The sequence below is a fragment of the Tamandua tetradactyla genome, chromosome 25 (genome assembly GCF_023851605.1).
Source record: "Tamandua tetradactyla isolate mTamTet1 chromosome 25, mTamTet1.pri, whole genome shotgun sequence".
In the NCBI taxonomy this organism is placed as follows: domain Eukaryota; kingdom Metazoa; phylum Chordata; class Mammalia; order Pilosa; family Myrmecophagidae; genus Tamandua; species Tamandua tetradactyla.
In genome coordinates this window covers 2,721,923-2,744,153 of record NC_135351.1, presented here as the reverse complement: position 1 = coordinate 2,744,153, position 22,231 = coordinate 2,721,923, and the positions used below count along the sequence as shown (strand labels likewise).

The following is a 22,231-nucleotide window of genomic DNA, read 5'->3' as shown; positions in this document are numbered from 1 at the left end:
GTTAGTCAGAGCCTAGAGACCCTGATGGTTTCCAGTGCTTTCACCCACAACACCCTCATTTAAATGATCTAATTGTTTTTTTTATTTGTAGTGCTCTTCAGACCTTTCTAAAGTAGAGTTGACAATTAGGGAATGGGGTACAGTAGTCACTGTTTGCTAAATGGCAGAGTAGTAGTGGAAAGTTCTCAGGGACAAGTCACACTAAAGCAAATTTATTTTTTTCCTTTTGACAAGGCCACTAGACTGGTAAGTCAAGGAAGTGCTGCACCTAATAGTGCAGTCAACAGTGAGTTGACCTGATCTTCTGGGATGATATCTTTGTGTACAAAATGGAGAAATTGAGCTAGATGTCAGTAGAATGGTAGTTCCCTAGCAGATCGAATGACTAGAGCCAACAGATGCTGGTCGAAGTGAGAAGGTATCTCCTAGGGCTGGGCCTGGCTTTGGGTAGAAGGTAACCTTCATATGTTTACTTGATCCATCTTCAGCTACCTTAAGGCAGGATGGTTCCTGTAAGGCTAAACTGCCCCCTCTCTTTTCCGGGGTAGTCTAAACAATTTGGGGGTGTTGGCATTTGGTTTGGGACATTGCATTCAAGAAGACAAGGACACCAGGATGTCACATTTTACGAAGGGAAGTTGTTCTCTCCTGTCCAGAGGAGAGCAGGATGGTGGGGGATCTAGGACAATGCCTGCGAAGGAACAACTGGGGGGTCTAAGATATTTAGGTTGGACATAAAACTAATTTGTCTTCAAATATTTGAAGGCTGTTCTGTGGAAGAGAAATTAGATTCTGTCCAACTCCTAAAGTCACAAGAAGATAGCTTTAGTACAGTTAAAAAAATAATTTTCTGATGTTGAAGCTGTTCATACCTTATTGTTTGGAAGACTCAAAAGTAAGAATCATTTTGTATACAAGGATATCATCACAGGAGTTGTAATCAAATGGATGAGTTATAGTCAAATGGGGGTAGAGAGGGAATATAAATTGGATTGAGGAAGAGCCCATGAAGATGGGCAAAATGGGAGTAGGCTGTGTGAGTGTATGTGTGCATGTGTGTCTGTGTGTGCACATGCATGGGTGACTGTGTACACAAGGCTCTGTGTGCATGTGCTTTTCTGTGAGTGTGTATTTGCACCCATATGTGCACACATGCTTGCATGTGTGTGTGAGTGAATGTGCACATGCGTGTGTGGTGGGGAGTAGTTCTCCCATGGTGGTTTTACCCATGCTGGAAGTACTGCCTGGGTGGGCTGCATCTGTTTGCTGAGCCTAGGGTAGGTCAGACACTTGAGTAGGTGTTGGTTCAGCTGGTGGGAGCATGGTGTTAATGGGACTGGAGACACAAGATTAGCCCTGAACAATCCCTTTCATATATTCACTGCAAAACTCTGCTCCTTCCAAGGAATGCCAGCTACGTAGGAATTAGGAATGAAATAAGCAAACATGAAAGACATTTTATATCCTATTCCCTAGGCAAGCAAAGCAATTCAGAACTGACTTGTACAGGTGGAGGAGCAGGACTCTCAATTTTTATCAAATGCAAAACAAAGCAAAATACCATGAAAGCTGATGAAGCTAGAAACAGAACCAAAAGTGTTCTTGATTTGAAAGAACTCAAACATTTTATTTTGGTAGCTAATCTCAAGACCTAATGCACTGTGCAGAATAAAGAGGCCCTTTTGGAGGAGTTAGATGCGGGATATCCAGCCTTCCTAATTTGCATTCTTTACGGCCTCCCACTGGTCCTAAGGGCTCACTGAAAGCATCTTTCAAAGACTGTTCCAACAGGAGAGTCGATCTGAGATGCCACCAGCTTTCAGCAGCTCTCTGGGTTCTGTCAAGAGAAGGCACAAAGAAAGCACACAGCTTCAACTCAGCATGGGACACCGAAGCTAAAGGGTGCACATATGGCGCCCCAACTGTTAGAGCTTTTTGCATTCCATGATTCACATGTAGAAGTGAAAAAAAAAGATCCTTTCCCTGAAGCATCTGTGATTGGCAGTGCCTCTCAGAACAGGATGCGGGAGGCCTTGTGAAAAGGTGCAGCATATTTGACAGGGAGATGCTCTGACTGTCCCCTTAGTGCTTCCAGCAACTCCTGATAGCATCATGTGGATTACTTTGGGGAGTTCTCTGTTTAGTCAAGTGTGTCAGCCACAGGCTCAGATGTGGCTTGGTCAGACTTCCTTTGGGACTTTTAGGTAGAAAATGCTATCCACTGGCCTTGAATCCTCAGCAAGTATAAGAAAAGATAATGGTGAGGTATCAGACTGGACATTCCTGAGCATGCTTTAATACAAGCCATCGAATTATCTGCAGCACCAAAACTACAAACCAATGTCTTAGCAATTGATGAAAACAGGCTGGGCATTCTCCCAAACAAATATTTCACCAAAGAAGCCCTGCAAGGAGAGGCCGTGTTCGGGCCTCGCTGGAGAGGTATGCTTGTTCACAGTGTCTGGAGGACCAGCGGGGAGGCATGAGGCCGGGGGGAGGGTTGTAGTCCTGCCGCCTCATTGCCAGTCTTGTTCCCAGGTAATAAAACTCGGATTTTCTTACAAGTTCCATGAGCTCTTCAAAATGCTTTGTGTCTTGTTATAATTCATCATGGTAAATGATTTGGTTTATATAATGTGCAGATTTGTGGTGGGTGCATTGTCAATGGGTGAGTAGATACAGCATCTGCACACCAAAATGGAGTGATGGTTCCAAGAGGCATCTTCACCCAGATAACTCACCTTCCTGGGTTGTCCTAAAGGTTGGGTGAGATCACTCAGGTTCATAAGCTTCATAAGCTGTAGAACACCATGCCTATGTGAGCTAGTGTTGTTATCCTTAGAGAGGAAAACACATTTCGGGCAAAGGTGAAACAGACTTCCAAGAAATACTCCTTCTTGGCCCAGAAGTATTAGAAGCCCACATGTAACAAGAATCCGACAGGCATCTCCCTGGTGCCAAAACACCTCTTGTCCTTCCATGTGACATTCCCAGATTTGTTATTTGAAGAGAGGATGGATAGGTAGCTCAGAAAGCAAGAGGCAGAAGGACACCGAAGCTTCGAAAAGGGAGAGGGAGCTGTGGCCCCGAGAGAGAGCAGCAGATGGTCCCTGTGAATGACTCCAGGTTTCACAAAGACCAGACGAGTCCACCGAGAGAGTGTGGTGACCCGTCCGTGGAGAGAGTGACACTTGTGGAGCATTCAAATGTCCCCTCCACTTCTGATGTCTGCTTAGATAACTGTTTTCTGGGCAAACATTCCCAGTAATTCCATCTATTCTAAACTGCTGCTAGACTGGTGTTCATGGTTCCACTCCAACCAGGCCTCTCCATCTCCACAATTCCCAGCTTCTCTGAGTAGGTTTGGCTGGTGGTAATAGACTGGGTGGGTGGGTAGGTGAGTGGGTGGCTGAGATAAAATGCCTGGTAAGGGGCAGTGCTCAGGAGTTACCTTGTCAGATGGCTAGGTGTGTATGAGGAGGTCCCCAGGGAGTAGAGAGCTGACTGTGTCCCCAGGTTCACAGGGATCCTTTGCAGCCCCCATATCAGGTAGGGACTCTCTCCCTGCAACATTTGTCCTCAGATTGTAGCTCTTTCTGTGCAGAGTATTTCGTTCTGCTGGCTTAAACAGTAGACGATTTCCTGCAATATGGGACCTTAAAGGGAAGCCAAAGCACTGAAAGGCTCCCATGCCTAGACAGAAGAGGGCAGAAAGCCAGACAATGGAATGCTTGCTAAGATGATCAAAAATGTTGCTGAATGGACAAATGAATAGCATGCATTTTTCTACCTTAATCAGACCTCTTCTCAAGCATTCAGGGTTTAAATAAAAGGCAAACACAAAGTAAACTGACACTGCTGAAGATGGTCATTTTTTTTACACCCTGGATTCTGGGCTGGTGTCTCTGTGAGTGGGCTGAGGGACCATTTAGTTGATCTGCCTCTTTTTTATAGGTGAGAAGACTCAAGCCTGAAGACTTCAAGGTCAGAGTTGCACATGAGTTAGTGGAAGGAATGGAAATAGGACAAGAGGCTCTTCACACCTAGTCCAGGACCATGTCTAAAAATGGACTGGTCAGGTTAGGCCTCAGTGGATCAGCAGGCAGAGTTCTCACCTGGCATGCTGGAGACCTGAGTTCGAATCCTGGTGCCTGCCCATGCTGAAAAAAAAGAGGTAAAAAAACGGGCTGGTCACAATGTTCTCATGTGGGGGAATTTCATTCCTCATAGCATACAATCTTAGGAAGCTGGGTTTTTAATCCTCTTTGAATCTAGACTGTATACTTCTCATTTAAAATCAAGCAGCTTCATAACTTTACTTAGCCAATAGGCTAGTTTCTAGGAAAATAATTTTAATTTGAAGATGTTTCCATTATTTCTATGAGTTTTTTTAATCCTTCTTTTATTCTTCATCCCCAAATATATGCAAATACAGAAACATTTCACTCAGTCTTTGTGTTTCTAGAGGATGAGGATTAAAAAGTCTAGGACCAACTTCATGTTTTCAAACAGATGTTTCTTTCTTTTTTGATGTTCCTTCCCTATTGACATAGCTGACAACTTCGTCCAAAATTTTCATGAATACATTTTTATTTAGAGGTCTTGCATTTAACTTTCCCTTAAATCAGTATTTTCCTAAACTAATAAAGGAAACAGAAAAAGAGAAGACAAAAAGTTACCTTAACCCTTATGCTGTAACACAGTATTGCAAGAAAAAAAAATCTTGGCAACATTAAACAGCCTTTTGACAATTAGTGAAAAGAAACTATGCATCCCACTGTAAAATTACATGAACAGATTATTCTAGAAGCTAGAATTTCCAGTTTACACACAGGATTTTCCACATGACATCAGGTTCTACCTTTGTGCACTAAATAAATAGCAAATGATAAGGCATAGAAACAGTTCCTTTTTCCTTGTTCAGTGACCAAGCAATACAGAAGAAACCATGTTTTGTTTAGAAAGAATATGAAAAGGCCGTTCTTGATTTTAATGTTTTTACCCCCACATTCCATCTCTAGATTCAGCCTGCTCATCCTTTGAGGTGTTGGGTTTCTCTGCACCCCAGTTTGCCTGGCCATGCCCACTGTGGATGCAGGAGAACCCAGACTCCTTGCAGAAATCAGTCAGCAAATGGTAAGGACCCACGGGGCCACACACAAGAGACTGGAGGATCGGCTATGTTATATGAGGTTTGGAACCCCAGCCATGGAATAATACAATGCACTATATCATTAAGCAATTACTATGATCTTAATTGAAGGGTGTTCTCTTATTGTTTTGACCCTCCTGACCTAGATGGACTGTCAGCCTGCCCAGATTTGTACAGAAGCAGAAACCTATATAAACAACCACTTCTTATGCTTAGCTTAAAGAGCCTGGAGCTCAGGAAATATCCTCTTGCTTAGGTTGGGTCATGAGATTGAACACTGGCTTTTCCAAGGACATTCCGAGGGACATTTGCCCAGCTCTGACCGTTATAACAGGCAGGAGAAGTCATGTAAGGGAGCAACTCCTGGACTGTGGGAAGGGGGTCTCAGACAAAAGAGTCTGAAAGGCCCCTTGTGCTGAGAGCCAAGTGGAGAGGGTTTTTTCTTTCCACATGACTCTTTCCGGTCTGTTACGATCTGCCATTTTATGCAACATGCCCCACCTGCAAAAAATAGGCTAGGCTTATGTGAGTGCTAACGGTCCTTCTGACTCGAATGGAAAGGGCAGTGCCGACTCAGGCCAATGACTTGGAGTCACGACCCAGCTTTCCTGCTCAGTTACTGTGTGATTTGTCCAAGTGTCTTAACCTATCTGAGCCTCGGTTTCCTGGCACGTAAAAAGAAGTTAGTAATAGTATCTCTCTCCAGGTACCATTATGGGGATTCAATAACACCTATAGCATGGTGCCTGTAGCATCTTAAAAGCTCATTTACACTGCATGGTGACTCCAGCCAAGTGACCGTGGATGGGTTGTGTCCTGAAGACCTTTGGTTTCCACTCGGTTGAATGGCTGGTTTAGCTTCTAAGTAGGATCAAATTCACAAACCAGTTTGAAAGATTGCTTTCTGACTGCTGTCTCATAGGAGACACGGCATGTCTGTGTGCCCTGGGGGAGATTGGGCACATGGAAAATTTTGTTTAAATCTTGGGGAACTCTGGCCCGTAAAGTTTCAGAAGTTTCCTTCCATCAAGCTTATCTGCTCAGGGATGGGCTGTACTCTTAGTAATTCCATCGAGAAGCTATGTAACTATGAGTGCTGTTTTCACTTGCTAACATCTGTTGATAATTGGAACGACAATAGAGGCTAGCTGTTTAAAAGCGGATTCTGGAGCTTGAATCCCAGCTCTGCCTTTACTAGCAGAGTAGCCTCAGATAATTCACTGTACCTCCCTCTGTCTTGGTTTCCTCATTGATTAAAGTGGAGATAGTGATAGTACTTCTCTCATGGGGTATTTGGAAGATTAAATAAATAAACATGGACTAGTTGCTTAGAACAAGGTATATATAATAGGGGCACTTACCATGCATGGGCTGGGAGTTCAGTATTAGAGACAAGGGTTAGCTACAGTCTCTGCAGTCCAGGCCCCCCCCCCCCCCAATCCAGCCACGGGGCTTCTGGTTAAACATACTTCATCCTCTGCAGTGTGGCAATATCCTTTCACTCCCTGTGAAAGGGTGTTATGCATTCCGAAATCAGATACCTGATATTTATCGAGTACAGAAAAAGACCCAGATTCCCTGGGGCCTGGAGCTCAGGCGATTTGGGGTACACTTTGCAGAAAAAAAATGCATGGTGATTGCTATTTCTCACATGAGGAGACTGTGTGTGTGCATGCAAGCCACATAATAATGCTGGGTTTGAGACTGAACCACAATGAGTCTGATTCCCAAATCCCAGCCTTTCCTCATGAAAAAAAAAAAAAGAGTGGCCTTTCAGAATTAAGCTACGCCCAGGCTCTGGTCTGAATTTATAATGCTTAAGCTCTATTGCACCCAAGCCACTCCCAGGACGTCCTCCTTCTGGGCTCCACTCCCCACACGATGGAGGACCTGCATTCTGGACCTGCCATCACGTGCCTGCTATGCGATCTCAGGCTCTGCCTCTGAAAAACAGATCTGATGACGTCCTGCTCATCTTACAGTGGTTTTATGAGAGTCAAGAGAAAACATCTGAAAGCACTTAGAAAACTGTAAAGCACCGTGTAATGTAAGCAAACGATTGCCCTTCTGCCTAAATCCTACTGATGTGCAAGTCCACCCTGGGCGCCTACCTCGCAGAGCTCTGAGCCCCTGTCTCACAGGTGACATTTCAGTGCTCCCTAAGTATGTCACATAAGTGCTTAATTCCTCTTACAAATCACATGTGTTTTGCAAGGGAAATTGGACTTTTTGCTTCCTCTACATCCTTTACTGAACTAGCATACTTAGAAGTCTACTCAATATCCAACTTAACTTAGATTTATGATAACTGAAGTTTGGGTCCATTGCTTCTAATATTCATAGTTTTATCTCACTTAAAACTTGGCAAACAATTGTTTTCTAGTGATAGTTGAGCTTTCAATGAAAAGAAAAACCTGACAATCCCTGTTGGCGCTCATAAATCTCCTACCCATAAATTATTGGGTCAAATTTGGCAACTTGTTTCTCCCTGTACAACATAGTACTGGAAAGATTTCTGAAACCCGAGTTCCCCCAAGCACAAACATGGTGTGCACTGGGTCAGACGTGGCCAGTCCGATGATGGGATTTGTGTGGCAGTCACTCTGACTCAGACCACTGGACAACATGCTGTATGCAGGAGGAAGAAGAAACAAAAACAGGTACATGTTTTTGGAGTCAAAAATTGTTATTGTTATTAAAAACTTACAGCTTTAGGGAATTTATTTCCCCAACCAGAAAAAAATTTCACTTGATTATGAAGATGTTAAAGACAGGGCAAATTTGAATACATTTCACAGTGAACATATTAGCATTTTACTTTACTTGCTTTATGGCATATCTATCTCTCTATCCATCGATAAATCTATCTTATTTTTAAAAGCATTTAAAGAACCGGGTTCTCCTCCCCAAATTCTGTAGCTTACATACTATTTAGAAAGCTTGATATTTATGTTCAGTTTTTCTATTTTGAGGCAAAATTTGCACAATGTGGAACACAAATCTTAAGTGTCTCATTTTCTGGGTTATGACAGATGGATATTCACGAATAAATACCTGACCTCTATTTAGATGTAGTGCATGACTTTGCCCCTAAAAGTTCCATGGTGCCGTCAACATCCATGTCCATCATCAAAACAGAGGCAACCACTGCTTTGAATTTTTCCCTACCATACGTTAAATTTGCTTGTAGAACTTCATGAGGAATCAACTATTCAGTGTGCATTCTGTTGGATAAGGCTTCTTTCATTCAGCAAAATGGTTTTACATTTCACGTGTTGTATGTATCAGCAGTTTTATTGCTAGGTAGCGTTCCCTGGGTTGAATACACTGCATTTTACTTATATATTCTCCTACCGATGGACACCTGGTCTGTTTTCATTCTGTGGTTATTATAAATAAAGCTGTTATAAACATTCTTGTACAAATCTTTTTGTAGAAATATGCTTTCATTTGTCTTGGGTAAATACCTAGTTGTGCCATTGCTGGGTTATAGGGTATAGGATTTTTAAGTAACGACTAGAACTTTTTCCAAACTGATTGTGCCTCTTTATAGTCCCACCAACAATGCCTGAGAGACCTGGTTCCTTCAAACCCTGATCAGTATTTACTATTAATCTTAGTTCTTCTAATTGGCGCATAGTGGTATCTCATTGTAGTTTTAGTTTGTATTTCCCTGATGACAAGTGTTGTTGAATGTATTTTCATGTGTATTCCTTCTTTTGTGAGTGTCTGTTGAAATATTTTGCTTGCTTTTTAACTTTTTTGGTCTTTTTATTGAGTTTTGGGAGTCCTTTATATAACTTGAATACCATTCCTTTATCATATATATGTTTGCAAATATTTTATCCAATCTGTTTCATGTCTATCCATTTTTCAGTGGTGTTTTTCAATGAAGCCTAAACTATTATTTTATTTTACTTTATGGTTATTTCTTTTTATGACCTGTCTGAAAAACCTTGGCTTACCCAAGATGTTCACCTATGCTCTGATCTAAAGTTTCATTTTAGTTTATGATTGATCTCGAATTAATTTTTGTAGATGGAATAAAGTAGGGGTCAAAGTGCAATTTTTCTACAAAGATATCCAATTAATCTAGTGCTGTTTGTTAAAAAGATTGTTCTCTTCTCCACTGAATTGCTTTGGTCCTTTGGAAAAAATCAAAGAATCATATAAATGTGGGTCTGTTTGAGCTCTCTATTCTGTTCCGTTTATGTACTGTCAAACCTTTTCCAGATACCATACTTTCTTGGTTATGGTAGCTTTGTAAGCATAGCTTGAAGTCAGGTAATGTAAGATTTTCAACTTTGTTCTTTTTTAACATGGCTTTGGTTATTCTAGGTCTCATGAATTTCTTCAGAATTTGTAGAATCAGTTTGTTAATATTTACAAAAAGCCTGTGGGAATTATTGCCTTGAACTTAGAAATCAGTTGGGGAGAATTGACATCTTAATATTGAGTTTTTAAATTCATGAACATAGTACATATATTTCTATTTAATTTTCTTAAAATGTTTTCAGTAATATTTTCAGTGTAGAGAACTTGTACATCTTTGACCCTAAACTAAACTTATTCCTATGTATTATATATCTGTCACTGCTACTGTAAATGAAAGCTAAAAATTTTCTTCTTTCAATCGTTTGTGCTAGACAACTGATTTTTGTGCATTTCTTCTGTATCCTGAGATCCCATAAAAGGTTTACTTGTTTATGTATTTCATAGAATTTTCTAAATAAACCATCATGTCATCTGCAAATGGAGACAGTTTTATTTCTTCCTTTTTAACATTTATGTTTTTTATTACCTTTTTACAATGGCTAGGACTTCTGGTAAAATTTCTAGTAGAATTGTGAGAGTGGATATCCTTACCATGATCTTAATCTTAGGGGGGAAGAAATCAAGTCATTCCATATTTTGCCTTAGGTTTTATTTATAGATTTTCTTTATTAGTTAGAGGTAGTTCCTTTGTATTCTTAGTTTGCTAAGCAATTTTTATTTGTCATTATTAATTGCTGTTAAATTTTGCCAGATGCTTTTTCTGTACATCTTTAAATGATCACATTGTCCTAGTGGTTTTAGTTTTATTTGTTTGAATTTCTGGCTTTGAGATGTTTTAAAATATTTTCTCACCAGGAGATTTTGAGAGTTCAAGTCTGAATTGAAAAGGACTGAGATTTCAGGAAGCTTCTAAATATTCCTGTCTATTTAAATTTAGGCAGATTGCAGAAAGTTTTTCGAAGAACAATTATTTTGTACTTGGTTGATGTACCATTTAGACTGAGCTTTACAGAGTCCAAAGAGCAAAGTCCCCTTTCTCCATGTCCACTTGTCCTTTTTCTTAAGGGCCGACAGGCAGCCCTTCTAGTTTCTGCATAGCATTGTTAGGAAGGTATTCATTATGTAATAGAATAAAGTTCAAAATAAGCATGCTTAAATTGTTTGAAAACAATTTTAGTAACTCAAATCACAGACTCCCATCTTGAAAATTAAATCAGTTATGGTGCACCAGCATATTCTACTTTCTGCCTCCTTACTGTCCTTTACTCATCTTCAATACTTTTAGTTAATACCATTACTATCAGTATTTACAGCATTTATTTCAGTACAATATTACTCAGTTGTTGGATTCCACAGTTTAAGTCAGAAATCAAGTTTTATTTCATGAGTCATTTATATAAATAAACATAATTTTGTTGGCCAAGGGTGTTTGATCTCATGATAATGACAAAGAATTTGGGTATTAACTAAATACCAAATACAGAATTTAATAGGCCATGACATATCTGGGGCATAATCTTTTTAATCTTTTATGAATGTATTTATATGCTGTGTGCTACTTAAATACCAAGGAGTCAGTATCTTTGTATACTTATGAAATTTCCAAGATGTTTAAAAGCATAAGAATTAGTATATGCATAAATTCTCCATTAATTTGATTCTTTGACTTATTTTTGATAATAGCCAATATCATAAATGCTTTGGGAGAATCTCTTCAACTAACAGGCAATGTACCAAGCATTTATTCGTTCCTTACCATGCATTAGGTATCTTGCTTAGCAGATTTTCTGCAGGTTATAAATTTTGGAGTCTCTTTTAATGATATAGGTAGAATCTAATAAGACTTTTTCTCTTTAATGAGGGAAATTTGTCCTTCCTTGATAAAAACATGGAAGCTAAGAGAGTCACTTTTATTCTACCTAGAATGTACTCTGTGACGTACAATGGAATTCAGATGTGTGATGAGTTTTTCTTGGGCTCCACGGTCAAAGTCTCACAGCTGAAGGACAAAAGGACATCATGATAGGATGGTACCTTTTATGAACAACTTTAGGGAGGACTCCAGAACCTACCCATAATTATCAGGTTGAAATAGTATGTCAAGGATTTCTTAATGCATTAGTGTGTGTGTGTTTGTTTCTGCACATATTTGTGTGGGATCATGTGCATTAATTAGGTGATGTATTAGCTGCCTATTGCTAGGTTATAAATTACTATAAACTTAGCAGCTTAAAATAACAAGCATTTATCATCTCATGGTTTCTGAGTCCAGGAATCCGGGAGCACTTGGCTGGGTTATGCTACTCAGATTCCTTCCTCCAGTTGTGATCGAACTCATGCCAGGCCTGTGGGCATCTTGAGGCCTGCCTGAAGGAGGACTCACTGCATGAGGTTGCCAGCCAGGCCTCAGTTTCCACTTACTGTTGGCTCAGCTCTCAGGTCCTTGCAAGGTGTCATCTCCAAAGGCTCTTGAATATCTTTAGGATGAAACATTTGCTTCCCTGGAACAAGAGATTCGAGAGAGAGAGTTTGAGGTCAAAGCCACAGTCTTTCACCATCATTTCCTGTTGGTTACAGGGTCCACTCAGATATGGCTTGGGAGGGGATGAGACAAGGGTATGAGTGCCAGAAGATGGGGTCTTTGGGGAACCATTGTGGAAGCTTCTCCTGTAGGTGAGTTCCTGGAATAGAACAAGAAGCTTTGGTAATTTTCTTCTCCCTAATATGGAAACAGATGCTTCTCTATTTTGCTAGTTTTAAATAGCAATTATCTATGAAGCAACATGGCTTTAATGTTATGTGATTCCAACTGAGTAATGATAGGTGGACTAGTAAGGCTTTTTTAATTTTAGAAAATGTCACCTGTTTCTCTATAACTCCTCACTCTGAGAAGATAAACATTTATGGATTGTGGAAACAACTGTGCGATGCATCATCAAAGCATCTCTTATGGTGGAAGGACATGGGTAGCAGCTGTTACTGATATTTAAAAAACAGGCAAAGTTAAAAGAGAATGAATGACTTGGCGGTCGTTCAGATAAGAGGGAAGAAACTGACATTCATCGTGTGTCACTTCTCATATAAATCCCACGACTGTCTCATGATAACAGCAGGGTGCAATTACCCATGTTTTACAGATGAGTAAGTTGAGGCTTTAGTAATTTGCCTAAGGTCATAAAGTTAGTAAGTAAGCAGAGCCAGGATTTGAACTTGGGACATCTGACTCTACTGGTTGACAATTGCTCCTCAAGCAAAATTCTAGCTTGTGTGAGTTGGTATTAAGTCTTTATAATATGATGAGGTCTCCACTTTGGAGGCATGCATCAGTACTTCATGTTCGATGCTGAATCAAAGTCAGATGTTACCTTCTGGCATCTCATTAAAGCCAGGACTGTCCGTGCCCCCCTGAATTATTATGACTGAGTTTTGCTGAGGATGTGGTCATCTATGAAACTGTGGGTTATTGGCTTTTTCTATGTAGAGCATGATGTGTGAATTGAGAGTTGAGGACTAAGGGTGCCAGTGCTTCTGACATATCATCATCTTCCCTCAAAACCCCCAAAGCTCATATGACCCCATTTTTTCTCCTGAGCCACCCATAGCCCCATCTCCAGGCCCTCCCAACCAACCTCTCATACCAACTTAAAAGGGGACGTGATGGCCATACAGTTGCCGGAGGTGGTGCTGTGTGGTGGGATGCTGTATATAATCCCAAGGCAGATGCAGTTTGAACTCCATGTCTGTGCTGCTCTGGAATTCCCACAGAAGCTCTTTTCCTTTCTTTTGTTCCCTCTTGGCCTGCTCTGGGTTTATTCGCTTAGGTAGTGGGGGTGCAATCTTGTGAACTCTGAATATCAGGAGAGTTGGTAAAGGGTCTTTCATTCTGACTAGACCTCGCCCGTTGCATAATTATGAATTCAACTTTCCTTAATATGTATACGTTGCTTAATAATACTAAGCTTTTAGTGTCTTTTATGCCCTCTTTAGTCTACCCTGACATCCTACATATAGTATGTATATGATCATTTCCCAAAACAGATTCAATGCGTGCGTGTGGGGGGGAGACAGAGTGAGGGGATGAAAAGAAGGTGGAGGTATGGGGTAGAAAGGGGGAGAGAGAGAGAGAGAGAGGAAGAAGGTGAGGGGGGAGAGAGAGAGAGAGAATATCTGGAAGGTGGTGTTGGGATAATCTGGTTGTGCAGAACTTGCATTTCCTCTAGGTTTTTAGATTTATGAACAGATAAGCAGGCTACTTGGACAGCAAGAGATTGAACTGAGAGAGAGGCTTAGCATTGTAATAAAATAAAACCTACAGCAAACTTAATGTGACTCATGTTGTCATACCTAATAGCTATTTTACTTAGGATAACAATCCACAAAAAAGCAATCAATTCTCCATGAGGCTGCAATTAATATACACTTTATAGAGGTGAGCTAGATTATAGTTCTTCTCCTCCTTTTATTCACTAAGTCAATACAAGAAATAATTGTTTCTTCCCCTAATACCTCTGAAATGTATCATAGAACCACAACTTCTTTCTCACAGAAACACTGGTTATCATAGTCACTGAAAGCTAAGCATCCAGGCTCTGACTTTTTCCCTTGTGTGAGGGTGTGCCGACTCCCTTCTCCCATCCTGTCTCCATCTCTGATGCTCTCTTTTTGTAATTCAGGCCTTAGCTTCTCCCATCGTGCCACGTCCGCACCTGAGATGTTTCATGGATGAGAGACTCAGCCTTCCTTTTCCTGGGCCCTGGGAGAATGGCCCTGATTGTCAGACCTTGGGAGAAGGGGCATCTGGGAAAGTTTGGGAGTAAGAGGCATGGGAAGGAAGAGGGAGTTTGGAGAGGGAGTGGTGGCTGGTACTGGGCCTCCAGCAGGCTCGGCTCTGAGACGTAGCCTCACAGATCTAATGCAGCGAAGGAAAAGCACTGCTTGTGTTCAGTAGGTGTTAGGCATCAGGTGGAACATGAGGGGAGCGTGTTTGGAGCATGTACCCCAGGTTTACAGAATGGCGTGTGGGTGCCTTCAGGTGGATTCCCAGGGACGTTGGGCAGCATGTGCTTCTTCCACTAGCCTCTCAGGTCAGAAGTCCCACAAACCTTGCTTTTTCCAAGTCAGAAGTGCTTTAGCCTCTCTGGAACACACTGTACTGTTGGGAAATAGAGGCCAGCTGGACTGGATAGATGCACAGAGACACTTTCCCCAGCCTGAGGTTACCTGGGAGACACAAACTTCAGAGAACTGGGCTTGGTCCCACCCTCAGAAGTGTCTCTGATCTGAGGTCCCCACCCATACTTTCCAGACCAAGTTCCCAAGTTCCATTTGCAAGTGACACTGGCTCTGGCTAGTTTCAAGAGAAGAATTTATTAAAAGATCAAAGGGTAGTTCATAGACTCTCTGGAAGGGCTGCAGAATCAACCTTGGAGAATTCTGAGTTGTGAATGGTTCCAAAATCGCAACACAGCTTGGGAATAAGATCACATGACATCATTGTTACTCAGGCTGGCCCTAGAGCTGTCACCAGAATGCCACTTGGAAACTGGGGGCAGCTACTGTTAGAAGGGGCACTAGACACCAGTAGCTGTCTGAGTCATGGCCATAGTGGAGCATGGGTTGGCAGCACCAAAAGTTTCCATTCCAGTGCTAAACTGCAAGGGAAGCTAAGAAGGCAAAGGAAGCTGGGTCCACTAAGTAAAGAACCCCTCAACTTAGAAAAGAAGTCAAATGGTGGGTGGCCAGAAAAGAATAACAATTGTCCATTAGAGCTCTACTTAAAGTCCTTTACTTCCTTTCTCCACTCTTTTTGCTCTGGCTGTTAGAAGCATCCCCTGGGAAGACAGCCTCAACCTGTTCTGGTTACCATTTTAGTCCATTCTAGTTCATTCCACCTCAAAGTGAGGGAGTCTATAGTCACCCATCTACTTTAACAGGCTTGGAGAAGAAGGGTCTATTGGTGTAAAGAAACACAATGGAGAAATTGGGTTTGTAGTCAAAATCCTGTACTTTTTTACTAGATTTGAGCTGTGTACCTTTAATTGTGTTAAGCATTCATGTAATTTATATTCTTCTGCTTCTTCCTTCTAAGACTAGATCTATTTAACTTAAGACAGTGATCATTGTGGGCTGTCCTAGTTTTTGTTTGTTCCGGTTAGCAGCTGATGGGAGAGTCTTTGGAAAGTGGTCTAAATCTTTCCTTCTTTGCCTCACCCCATTCCTTCTCTGTCTCTTCCTCCCACCTCCAACCTTTTCCAGAAGCCTTCTCAGATTTCACCAAGCTCAGCCACTTATCCGGCCTCCATTGTATAAAGATCAATTGCAGTTCTTTACTCCTTGGTACTTTAAGAGCAACAATATGTCTTACTCATTCCTCTAAAATACTAGCATCTGGTCCTATCATGGAAGCTCAAGGAGGAGATGCGACCTCCTCCTGGGTCTTTAGCAATGACTTCTTGGAGGAGGTGACATCTGAGACAGAGGCGTTAGGGAGGATAGGAGTTAGGCTGAGAGTCAGGGAAAGGGTGTGCATTCTCAATATATCTGATTTTCATTAATGTTAACACTTGACCACCAAAGGGCTTAAAGAACTCAAGTAAGAATTTGTCCATAAACCCATACTTCAAATGCAATAGGCACTTTCAAGGCAACTATATTTGTTTCTTGTGTCCCTGGTACTAGTTTAAAGCAAATGCCTATCAAACCTATAGCAACTTCAGCCTCAGGATATTGTTGAGCCAAATCATTTCATAAGATTTTTTAAAAGGATTAGTAATGCATATGAATAGGAACAGGTACTATAATTATTGTTGCAACAGTTTCTCAGTGGGCCATTAGAGGATTAACCATGCAATTTGATCAAATGTTCAGACTATTTGTATACTGTGCTCGCCAAGCCTAGGCATAGGTTCATTTGTCTTCATGTAATATTCATCCTTAAAAGAATCACTCAGCTGAGAGATTTACCATCAATACTTAAATTGAAAGTGCCGCCTTTCACAATAACAGCAACAAAACTTAATGATTTTTGTGTCTCCAGCATCACTGCAAATTTCAGCCCTCCTCCCTAGAATTTCACAATCATGTGGATGGCGACACAAAGGATAAGAGTTCCAGACCAAAGAACTCGTGCATATCTACACAGCTTTTTATATATCAGCTAGGTAATTCTTATGTAAGAAATATGGTATGACTAAAGGTTAATTGTAGAACTACAAGGAATAATACTGTGCATATTATTAAGTCAGTGAGCAATGAATAGATATTCTCTTCTTAAGAACAAACTTCTTTCTTTATCATAAGTGAATCACACACATTAGCGTAATGGTTTTCTTTATATATGCATTCAGGTTTTTCCAATCAAAATTTCAGCTTCAAGCTCAGCATCTGCTATTTCCTTTACATGAAATGTCAATGCTTGTTTTAAAAATAATGAGACTCTTCATGATATATATATGTAAATCCATTCCCTGAAGACTTTATTTAAAACGATTGCTACCCTTTAGAAGTTACTTGTATCTTTGAATAAAATTATGAAAGCTGTAGCTATTTATGTTGCCCTCATATATGGATTTGTTCTCATTTGGAAAGAGCATTGTGCTGGGATTTGGGGTTGTATTATGGAAAGATGGCAGACTGTAGAATAGATGTAGCTGTTTCTGGCATTTTTGATAGTCTTTATCCTATGCATAATGTGGGGACAGTACTTACATATGAAGCACAAATTACACCTGGTATGCAACAGAGTGAGAGGGTAAAAGCCTCCAAGAGAGCTTCAACAACAACATCATCCTTGAAGGCTGGGGATGCAAGAGAGACCCTCTTTTGCAAATTCCTGCCATATTGGCCTCCACCAGGATTTCACTCTCCTCTCAGAAGGTCAATCCACCTAGATTTATAAAATAAGAACACCCGATCATCACATTCTAAGTGGAGATTCTGTTTGGTTCAGAAAAGAGGGGAGACCTCAGAAAACTGTTTGTACCTCTGACCTAGTGTCTGTTTTTGACATGATTTGTGTTCATGTGAGCTCTGTGAAGAAAGAGACACTGCAGCTCTGTCCACTGGGTTTATCTGAAGATGGAGTATAGATGTGGGCTTAAGGGATGCTGGGAGTATCTGGGGACTTCCTTTTGGTTATCTGCTGGAAGGCAGCCAAGAGCAAGTTTTGGAGCCAAACTGAGCAGGTTTTACTCCTGCTCCAATTCTTGGCTGTGGGAACTTGGCAAGATTTGTAACTTCTATGATTCTCATTTTCTCACTGTGAATGGAGGTAAGCCTTGTAAGGCTATGATGAAGTTTAAATTCAGTAATGTTTCTAAAGTGTACTCAATGTAATAAATATTTATTCGTTGCCTGTTTAGATATAGCTCAATAGATTTTGTGGTCTGGTTTATATAATTTGTATTATAGCTTTACTTTTTCTGGCTTCAGTTAACACTCTAACAAACAAACAAATACATAAAACAATCCAGTTTTGCTAAAACTGTGAAGACAGTTTGTAATCACTTGGATCATTGTAATCACTTGGATAAGATCCTTGTAAGGAGAGAAAGGGTCAATATTTTCCTATGTAGAGTTATGGGAGACCATTAAAAGATGCAAAAATCTATAGTAACCTTTTAGTAAGTGTTTCTGTAACTTCAAAGCAAGCTTAAACATGGCATACTACAGTGTGCAACCTCCTAGGAGCTGAACTTGTTGGATCAGCTTCAGCGTGTTTTCCAGAAAGTTAGACAGCTAGAAATCCTAGTACTTATAGAGATTACCCATGGGAAAACTCAATGAACCAGATTCTCCCATTTTCTAAATTACTTCCCAGTAGTGAATTGGTAGTTCAGAAGGGCATGTTCACTCTTAGGAAGACCGTGGCTGGCCAGTAGTGAATCACAGGAAAGATAGAATCCCTTATTTACCAATATTTACAGGCTCCTTCTGTATTAGGTCTTGGGGAGAGAGACCATATAGAGTCTCTGTCTTCTTTCTGTGACTTAGTGCTTAGCAATGAAATAGGGCCTAAATATAAAATGACAAATAGCAACATGCAAAAGCGTGTGCTAAATGTCCAAAGAGTCAGCGTAGAAGGTAAGACCAACAAGTGTTCAGAACAGGGATGGTATTTAAGTTTCCTAGCTGCTCAAACAAATATCATATAGTGGGTTGGCTTAAACATAAGAATTTATTAGCGCATGATTTTGAGGCTAGGATAAGTCCGAAAATGAGATGTCAGCAAGATGTTTCCTCCTCAAAGACTGTGGCATTCTGGGAATAGCTATTGGTGATCCCTGGTCCTTGGCTTTTCTATCACATAGCAACACACTTGGCAGCATCTTCTCCTTTCTTTTCTGAGTCCCGCTGACTTTCATCTTCTGGCTGCTCCCCATGGCTTCTTTTTCTGTGTCTAACTTCCTTTGCTTATTAGGACATATAAGATGGACAAAGACCCACCTTCATTCACTGTGGGCATGCCTTAACTAACATCTTCAAAGGTCCTATTTATGAATGGGTTCACACCCACAAGACTAAAGATTGGTACATGAACATGCCTTTTGTGGAGGACATGATCCAATCCACAACAAGGAAGAAAGTTGTGCCAAGAAAGCAGCATTAGATTTGGGCCTTAGATCCATGCAGAGAGGAGGGAAGTGTCCTCATTAAGAGAAAGGCATGACTGGAGGGATGGAGGCCCCCTGCTCAGGTGGGCTGTTGAGGAATGATGAGAGGAAAGTTTAAAAGTTCATATAAAGAGATGGAAACTAATCTAAGGGGGGCAGGAAGGAATCATGTTTCTTCACTGTGAGAATGAATTTCAATGGATGAGAGAGAAGAGATGTCAGAGTATGGGACAAACAGGAGACTGTAGGACAGAGCAGCTATGTGGAAGCCTTGAACTAGGGGAGAGGCTATGGGAATGGGAAAGGAGGCAGAATAGAAGACATTCTAGAAGGATTAACAGGACCTTATGAGTGACAGAGGTGACAAGGCAGAAGGACATGGTCATAAGTTTCTTGGCCTGGAAGACTAGAGAAATCATGGTGACAAAGAGGAAAGTAGAAGGAGCGATGTTTTGAAGAGAAGATGGTGACTTTGAACAAATGGGGACTATGAGGAAGTACCCATTATCCAGTTGGAGAAATCCAGTGAAGGCCTACTGACTGACTGCGTCAATAGTCCCCTGACCTGCAGGGGTTCTCACTATCCTTTGTATGATTAATTTACTTGGTTCCCTCCTGATTCTCTGAATGTCCTCTGCCAGAAGGTCCTTGAAGAGGTACATTAGATCATGCCACTATCCTGATTAAATCCACCTGTGGCTGCTCATTATCGACATTATGAAGCTTGAAGTCCTTATGGTGGCTGGTGAGGCTGCTGAGGTCCTGCCCTGACTTACTTCTGAGGTCTCATTTCTGCTGCTTTCTGCTTCACACTTGAGACCCGAGCTATGTCAGGATACCCACCCTGCCTTGGTTCACTGCCTCTTACTGACTGGGATGCACCCCTCTGACTATTTGCTGGAGATGTCCATCATCCAGGCCTCCCTCTTGGCTGGCTTTGGCCCCTCTTCCATGATAGTCTAGGCTGCTTGGCCTTTCCTTCTCCCTCCTGGTCTCTAATCCTCACTGTTTACTTAACCTGACTCCCTGCCCAGACTGAGAACTCACAGGGAACATATATACTCCCAATCTCCCCAATCCCAGGGGCCCATCCCTTCCAAAACAGAGGGACTATACGATGAGTGAAGATAAGTAGGTGTGGACCATGAGCCACTGTTGGAAGAAATAAAAACATCAAACTCCTTAAGGTAAAGAGCAGATGGCCAGGAGCAAATCTGGCTGCAGAACATTTTGAAAATGAGTGAAGAAATGAAGCCACTGGGGGAAAAATTTGAGCTACTGTGGGAGGTGAGAATTTATAGTGGGAAATGAGTATAGACAATGGTGTATCCCCCTGATGCAAAGTTAAGTCTCAGTTGCTGGGTAGGAAAGGGTGTACAAGATAAGGAAAGTTGGTACTGGGTGTCCTCAAGGTGTTTAAAATACGGGTGCAAGGAAACTGAGAGTCTTGTCTAGAGACAAAAGAATTGTCAGCCAGAGCTAGCAGAAAAGAATGAGCAAGAGAAGGAGAGAGTGAGAGAGGAGAGAGAGAAAGAGAGAGAGAGAGAGAGAGAAAGAGAGAGAGACACAGATTGAAAGACAAATATTGTCAGTATGACAATTCTACCCAAAGAGATTAGCAGCTTCAATGAAATTCTGATCAAAATTTCAACACCCTTTTTTACAGAAATGGAAAAGCCAATCATCAAATTTATATGGAAGAGTAGAGGGACCTTAATAGCTAAAACCAGTTTTAAAAAGAAGAATAAAGTTATACGATTCACACTTCCCAATTTTAAAACTTACTACAAAGCTACAGTGGTCAAAACAGCATGATACTGGCAGAAAAACAGACTTACAGACCAATGGAATTCAATTGGTCTGTTGAATTTTGACAAAACTACTAAGTTCACTTTATTGGGAAAAAATAGCCTCTTCAACAAATGGTGCTGGGAGAACTGGATACTCGCATGTTAAAGAATGAATTTGGACACTTACCTCACACACATATATAACAAATAACTCTATTTTATATATAAAAATTACTCAGAATAGATCAAACACCTAAATATAAGAGCTAGGACTATAAAACTCCCAGAGGAAAACATAGGGAAGCATCTTCAGAACCTTTGATTAGGCAATGGTTTGCTAGACTTTACACCAGAAATGAAAGAAAAAAAATAGATAAATGAGAATGTATCAAAATTTAAAATTTTTGTGCATCAAAAGGACATAAAAGTAAAAAGACATCCTAAAGAATGGTAGAAAATATTTAGAAACCACAATATCTGATAAGAGGATAAGGGTTTAATATCCAGAATTTATAAAGAAATCTTACCATTCAATAACAAAAGGCAACCTATTTTAAAAATGGGCGAAAGACTTGATAGACATTTCTCCAAAGATACACAAATAGCCAGAAAACCCATTAGAGAAATGCAAATCAAAACCACAGTGAGAATTCATTGATCATATACCAACAATGGAATGTTCATATGTTAAGAATGTTCATGTTTGTATGTTGTTAAGTTTGCCAATAAAGAAAAACAGCAAAAACCCACAATGAGATACCATTTCACACCCACTAGAATGGCTTCTATTAAAAAAAAAGAATAATAGATGTTGGAGAAGAGGTGCAGGAATAGGAACACTCATTCACCGCTGGTGGGTATGTAAAATCGTACAGCCACTGTGAAGTACAATTTGGTGGTTCTTCAGAAAGCTAACTATAGAATTACCACGTGACACGGTAGTCCCTCTACTACGTATATACCCAAAAGAATAAAAATAAGAACTTGAACAGATATTTGCATGGAAGTGTTCATAGTGGCATTATTCACAATTGTCAAAAGATGGAAGCAACTCAAGTGTCCATCAATCAATAAATAGATAAACAAAACATGGTGTACGAAATATTTTTCAGCATTTAAAAAGAAATGAAATTCTGATTCATAGGACAACATGGATGAATGAAACGTCAAGATCTCATGTTGAGTGAAATAAGCCAGACACAAAAGGACAAATATTGTATGATATCACTGATAGGAAATAATTAGAATAATAAGCAAATTCATGGAATATAGGTTACCAGGGGCTGGGTTGGGGGGTAGGAAGTGGGAAGTTAATTCTTAATTGGTAGAATTTCTATTCAGGGTGATGGGAGAGTTTTGGTAATGGAAGGTGGTGGCAGTAACAAAATATTGTGAATGCAATT

At 40.6% G+C, this 22,231-nt stretch overlaps 1 long non-coding RNA gene across 1 annotated transcript in view; it reads left to right on the top strand.

Annotated features, from left to right (window-relative positions):
* The window catches only part of LOC143668799 (uncharacterized), a 51,892-nt gene extending 45,414 nt beyond the window's left edge, over nucleotides 1-6,478 (top strand). Inside the window, exons 3-4 of the long non-coding RNA XR_013168557.1 lie at nucleotides 3,955-4,174; nucleotides 5,022-6,478. This is a non-coding gene — a long non-coding RNA (uncharacterized LOC143668799). The remainder of the gene's footprint in view (nucleotides 1-3,954; nucleotides 4,175-5,021) is intronic.
* Nucleotides 6,479-22,231: the final 15,753 nt, after the last annotated feature.